The sequence below is a fragment of the Arachis ipaensis genome, chromosome B02, assembly GCF_000816755.2.
Source record: "Arachis ipaensis cultivar K30076 chromosome B02, Araip1.1, whole genome shotgun sequence".
NCBI classification, from domain to species: domain Eukaryota; kingdom Viridiplantae; phylum Streptophyta; class Magnoliopsida; order Fabales; family Fabaceae; genus Arachis; species Arachis ipaensis.
In genome coordinates, this window is record NC_029786.2 from 102,630,442 (window position 1) to 102,637,855 (window position 7,414).

General features: G+C 31.6%; 1 pseudogene; it reads right to left on the reverse strand.

Annotated features, from left to right (window-relative positions):
• On the reverse strand, positions 2,090–4,412 carry LOC107626068 (annotated as a pseudogene).

A 7,414-nucleotide genomic window follows, 5' to 3' on the forward strand; every position in this document is an offset into this window, starting at 1 on the left:
AACTTTAATGTCATAAACTCAATACATAAGTATAACTTTCAATTTCATGTCACAACTCACAAGTATTACTTTTGCATCATTATCATTTTGAGATAACGCAGTACATCTTCAAAAGCATAACCAGGTGAAGACTTTAATCATGTCATTTTTATTCTTATTTTAGTTAACTAATTTGATTTGGTGATGAAAGAAGAAGTAGGATGAAGATGAAACCCCTGATACATAGGTACTTCAAATTCATTCACATTATTAGGTTCAAAGTTTTAGTAAGGAATATTGTTTCATTCTTAGAATAATATATATATTCTCATTTTCTTTCTATTAGTTTGCTGATTAAATCATTTTTTAAATAATACTACTTTTTTTTAAACCCAAAATCAGTTATGGATCAAATGACTAATCTATAAACTCAAATAGCTATCAACTATGTTAGGTCTTAGGTCAAATGAAAAAACTATCACTAAACAATAAACAATAACGTTGTGTTTGATAAATAAAAAATACAAAATATATTAATTTAATATTTTAAGATATAATATTTTTATTTATGTTTTACTATCAAATATAATTTTATATTTCTATATTTATGTGTCAGTATTCTGTCCTTTGAAATAAATGAAACCTAAGTGCACTTATTCACTGAAACATAATGTTTAATTTGTGAAATATTACTAAAGATACACCACTTATTACGTGTATAATGCAAGCAATGCTGGTTTCACATTTGTGATAGTGAGGTGCAAATGGCTATATACATAGTGAAGTAGAAAACATGTTCCCAAAGTGATGAAGTCATTGTGGGGTTGGAATTGAACACACCATGCATGCATTATAATTTATAATTAATTAGTAAAACATATATCTTACAACTCACATGCCATTATGATTGTTTTGTCACACTAATGCAAGTCCAAGTGGTGCAAAGCACTACTACAATGATTTTAAGGAGAAAAAGAAAAAAATAAAACTAAGACAAAAAGTCATAAAGATAACTAGGAAAATGGCAAACTTTTAGAAGCAATTTCAGAACATTTGATAAGTTAAAAAGTTGTTTAGCATATAAAGAAAGAATTTAATTTTTAATGTACTACCAGTGTAAAATAATTTTACATGTGCATTTAATTACGTAATGTCACATCATTAAAAATAACTATCTTTTATATTGATAGTATGAATAATCATCCAAAAGAATATATATGATTACACGACTGTATAAAACGCTTTACATTTTATCAAAATTAAATTCATAAAAAAATTGTGGTGGAAGAAGTGTGAAAACTTCAACCAATTATTAATATCTATTCTTAAATGATGTATGATATTGAGTAACATTTCTTAACCGAAATCTAAGATGTGAAATTTGGCTCTACACAGTTTATATTTCAAAATAAATAAATAAATAAATAAACATATTAAATGTTAAGACTTAATCTATAGTTGCACTCCTAAAATAAAAAATAAAAAATAATTAGAAAAAGGAGAAAAAGCTAATTAGAAGTAGGTGTCAAAGGATATATCATCACAAATAATCTCAGAATAAAGTACTTTTCTTTTTTTATTAATCAAAAGGGTGGCAAGCAATGATCTTGGTAGCATTATTTGTTTACTAGACATATTAAAGTTATAGTGCTGTTAACATTAGTGTTTTTGCAATTTGTTAATCTGACTTAAAATTTAATAATTTACATGAAGTGTATAAAGTTGTTATTTAGAATCTGATAACAAAAATGATGGAAACACCAGTGTTCATCACACTCAGAAATTTGTAAAAATAAAATAAAATAATTATAAACTTTTAAAGAATATGGGATTAGGTATTTTTTAAAAGTAAGAATTATTACATAAAAATACATAGGTGCTGGATGGTGACAATTCCTTAGATATATAATTAATTGATGATTTCATCAAATAAATACTCATTCTTATAAACTTTTCACACTTTAACTATAACTAGAAGTTCAAAATAATAGCAAAATAGGTCAAAGATTCTACTTAACACTTGTTCAAAGTTAATTTTTCTTCTTCTCTATGTGCAGAATCCAAGTTTTATCTAAGATTAAATGAAACATTCATATGAAGAGCCAAGTAATGAAATGAAAACATGAGACAAATTAAAGAGAGGAAAAGAGTGTACAAAAAGACAGAAACATTAAATACAATAAAATATAAAACACTGCTTACATTACACTTCCCTAAGCTACCACTTGTTTCATACAGACAATGAAACAAAAATTAACAAAAACAGAGAAATAAAAGTTGCAATAATAATAATAATAATGTTTAGTCTTATTTTCTGCTAAACAAGCTTCTGAGTTTTCCTCTTTCCAATCTCTCTAGAAGCTTCTTAGATCCAGGAATCTCCATCTCACTAAGCTTCTTGAGATACCCTATTGCTCCATAAGAAATCATAAGCTTCTTACATTTCTTGCAAGAAGACAATGATGCAAGGCATGAAACTGCATATTTCTTTGCAGTGTTCTGTGGATTTGGATCAAGCAACTGAACCAAACTTGGCACCACAATCTTATCATCCTTCTTAACCTCTCTTCGATTCGCAGACAGAACCATCAAGCTCGAAATTGCTTGTGATGCAGCTTCTCTAGCACTATTTGCTTTAGCCTCAAGCAAATTTATCAGAAGAGGTATGCAGCCGGCTTCGCCGATCATTTTTTTCATCTCAACCGGGCCACAAATCCGGCAAATGACAGAGGCTGCAGCTTGCTTGGCTCCCAAGGAACCCGACTTAAGCACGTGAACCAATCGAGGAAGCAAGCCGAGGGAATCCAGAACATCCTCAGAAACAGAACCAACCAAATTCCTCAGGGCTGCGACCGCGGATTCTTGAGGAAGAGGGCCATCAAGATAGGCCAGGAGATTGCTGAAACCACCTTCTGCTATGACAGATCTTCTTAGATTCTCGTTGCTCGCTGTTAGATTCTGCAAGCACTCGGCCGCATACTCTTTCGTTCCCAACAAAATTCCAGAGCTAAGGAGCTCAATCATCACTTTCACAATGCCTTCTTCAGCCAAAACCTGCCTCACATCCGGCACGGACGACGCATTCTTCAAAGCACAAGCGGCTGCAGCCTGAGAAACAGAGTCCCCTGTTTGGCAAACCTCAATTAACGGCCGAACAGCACCGTGTCGATTCAACGAGCCGAATTAGGGGTGGCAGAACTCCTTCAGAAACTAGCCAATTTTCGCAACTACCAGATTCCACAAGAATACATATCACAGTAGCAGCCTTTTCCCTAATCCTTGGAGATGTTGCTGTAAGCAATTGAACCAATGCAGCAACATTGCTTCTCCCAAGAACAGCCAAAACATTCTTCTCATCTTCTTTCATCACATCATAGAGCTTCTCCAATGCTCTTTGCTTGGCTTCCAAGTTACCTATCTGAAGCCTTGCAAGTAATTCCTTAATGGATGCAAAATCTACATCAGAGTCTTGAACAGAACCAGACACCATCAAAGGCAGAGTAGCCTCTCCTAGCACACCGGTTTTGATGAGCAAGCTGCAATCTTTCAAATTTAAATCGAGTTTCCCAGCTAAAGCGTCGAGATCACTCTGCATCCGAAGCTTACCTTCATACTTCTCCTTCAAACAAAGCTCGGCCAATTCGATAGCTTCTTCGAGTGACTTGGAAACTGACTGCAATTGCTCCTTGCAGAGAGCATTCTTGGAGAAGCAAGGGTGGCTCGACAAGTCCGATAAACGCGACGGAATCTGCTCCAATTTCGAGATAATCATCTTCCACTTGACTGGGAAAACTTTAACCTCTTTTGCTTTAGACATTGCTGCAGGAACAAGCTTTTGTGCATGAAGCAACCATTCTTCTGTTGAACTAGCATCAAATGATGCAGCAGCAGCACCATAATCTTCCACCATGATGTAGAATTTGATGATTGATCACCAAGAACTGGAAAAGAAAAGAAAAGGAGAAAAACTAAGCTCAAAGAAATGACCAAGATACAATTTTTTGCATAGGAGAAAAAGAGAATGCAATGATAATATCACAGAAAAGAAAAAAAAAATCAAAAGGAGGTGGAGCAGTTGCAATCATAAAATCCTTAAAATTATAAATCAAGACTCCAATAGAAAATTCTCTAACAAAATAAACAAATAATTAAGAAAAACAAAAAGAAAGAGAGATTAGACCAACATGAATATTGAATAGTATGAAGAATCTTGATGATCACAGACAAAAAACTTGTTTACTAAAAGCATGACCCTCCCTATCAAAGATGAAGTACCTAAAGATACCCCACTATTCTTGTTACTTTAGCAAAGTGATCATTTAATGCCCCTTTGGAAATTATATAAACAAGTTAGTGTATTGTATTGTATTAGTAGTCTATTGGATATTGGATTTTTCTAATAAGTGCAATAAATGCTATGGTTAGATATATGGTTGCTAATGAAAATGAAGTAATTGGACATTTATCTGCTAAGAATGCTGTCCAATTAAGAGGGAGTCGGTGGGGATTATTAAATATTAATTTGAGTGTGCAAATCTACTAATATGTTAGGCCTAAGAGACCAACTTGGAAAGTGGCACAAATGTAATAAGGTGTCCTCGCTAGGGGCATATTGGTCACTAGAGGGGAAAAATAATATCTCTTAACTTTACTCAGCATCAAGGGGTTGGTAGGTACAAAGAGCAACACAAAGTTGGAGAAATTGAATTCTTGCATGAAAATGATCTTGATTAACATTTTAACAATACAAATTAACATTAGTATTAATTAAATATCTTTTAAATATTTTTCAAAAGCATTATAAGAATTTATCCCAAAATTAAGTGCATGAGTGAGTGTTGTGAGGTTAATTTCCAACTCATATCAACAGTCAAGGAGTCCAATTTCAAAAAGGGAAGTAGAATCCTTAGATGTGATTTTCCAACTTTGTCCTCATAATAAAAGGGGTTAATGAAATATGAGAAAGGGAGAAGCTTCACTTTAAAGGGAAGACACAAGTCTCTATCTACAAGTTGTATACAACACAAGCATGTCCAATCAATGATCACTGACTATTATTAATGTTAACAAGTAAGGGAATAAAAAATGTTGATGAGATTTAAAAAAAAAAAAACAAAAGAATGAATTTCAATTAATGTAAATTTAAATTAAAAACAAATAAATATATACAATACCTTAACTCAACTTGTTGACTTGCTCTCAAACTATTCAAAGGACTTTTCTTTTTCCTGTTTAGAGCTATCAATCTTGTTCCTCACTGTTTCTGTAAGCCCAAAAGACAAAGTAATTAGAAAGATTCCATAACATGTAGCTTGAGCAAAAGATAAAAACCTTAACCTCATCAAAATATAATTATTAAGAGGAAAAGGAAAAGGAGGAAGAAAAAGCACAGAACTTAGTTATTTCTTTTTCTTCTTCTTTTTTCATCCTTAAGTAGAAGATCAAAGCAAAGATGCAACAATGTAAAATAGAACACACTTGAACTTGAAGGACCAACCTTTAAGAATGAGTAACAAAGAAAGCAAGCTTCTTCTGTAACTTAAACTTCAAACTTCACACACACAAAAACAGAAAACACTTTGTTTTTTGAACACTATGCAACAGCATTAAACTCTTCCAATGCTTCCAAAATCATTGATCAGGCTATGAGCTACTTGGAAACAGTTTCTTCAGAGTTTCAGAAGCTGCTTCAGTCCTGTCTCATAATAAGCTGAGGAACAGAAGCAAAACGCTCCAAAGTGATGAGTGATCAAATTTTGAAGCAAATCCAAACCATATAATATAATATATAGCACTGAAGCTCTTACAACAGAAGAAGACAAACACAAGCTAGCACAATACATCAGAAAACAAAACACCCCACAATTCAAAAATCAAACTTTATAGCATAAACGCTCAAATGAAGCTAGATGCGAGTTTTAGGGGTGCATATCAGAGCTTGAAGTGCTTAAAGTTCGAACATTTCCATTGATTTAACGGTTCAGATTTGTGGGGTTGAGACAGATAAGCTAACCGTTGAGATTGATTGAAATTTGAAAAATCTAAGGATGTTATATATATATATATATATATATTTTAAGGTTATCAATGTGATTACGTGGGTGTGTAGCAGTGCCACGTGTAATGTGGGGGCATGGTGTAATAACAGCTCCTAAGTCCTAGTATAAGGTGTCTAAGTAGTATTTTGAGAGTGCCTAAAAATCCCACGTGTGAAAGTGAAGTGAACTTGTTTCATTTTTCAAAGTTCACTGTCTGTTTATTGGATTTGAATTTATATATCTTTGACATTGATCTTGTGATATATTACGAATTTGCCACTAATGTTTTGCCATGAATATATGATGAGAATCATAGATATATTTATTGACTAATGAATTAAGCTATGAAATATTTTTAGGTGAGTAACATAACCTATTCAAAATATGATGAGAAAGGACTAAGGAGGAAGTTTAATTCATGATTATTATTTTTCTCTAAGATGCTCCTATAATTCATAAAAAAAAATATATTCTGTTATTTATAATATTCAAACCTAACACCGCTTAATTAGAATGTAAAGAAATAACCATCTTGACTAATTTTATATTTGTGATTATTATACACATTTGATTTATAAAAAATAGATTAATAAGTACGTTTTGGCCTATTAATACACTAATAAGATGTAATTATTGTTGTCTAATTATTCCATGTGACCATGTCTATGTACCAAGAAGCATGATTAACTGTAAAACAGTAGAAATGTAAAAAAGCAAATAAGCACAACCAGCTTTGGAGTTTGGTTTAAGCTCAATATGTTCAGATTTGTTTATTTATCAAATTAAAAGGGGAAAAAATATTCATATTTTGCAATGTGTCTGAATAAATTATTGTAGAGAGATTTATATTGGAAACTTGTTTTCGGATAAGGGATATATCGATTTCAAAATTTAAAGAAGGAATGAACATCACTTAGCTGTCATTCGTGATTATCGGAGCAATAAGATATGCTTACAAAATGATGAATTAATCATTCACACATATGTTTCCACTTTCCTCGGTCTGTTTTTGACTTGGTCTTACAAAATTGCAAGTCAAGGATTTAGATAAAGTAGTGATTTAGATAATTAAATTGGTTAAATTGTGATTTTTAACTATGTTAAAATTGGATAAGCTGTTTTAGTTGTAATCATTGACTTTGCCAAAAAACAAATTATTAGTTAATCATGTGTTAAAAATAAATTATACATCAGTATATAATGATAAAATTAAGTTGATATTTATCAATTTGTCATATAATTTGATATAACTGTACAAAATAGTTTGATAAGATTAAATTGACATTTATTAATTTGATATCATAATAACTCGAACAAGTGGTAATTTGTTTGTTTCTTATATCACTACCTTTTTTTATATATAGACTCATATCACTACTTTTAATAAATTATATATA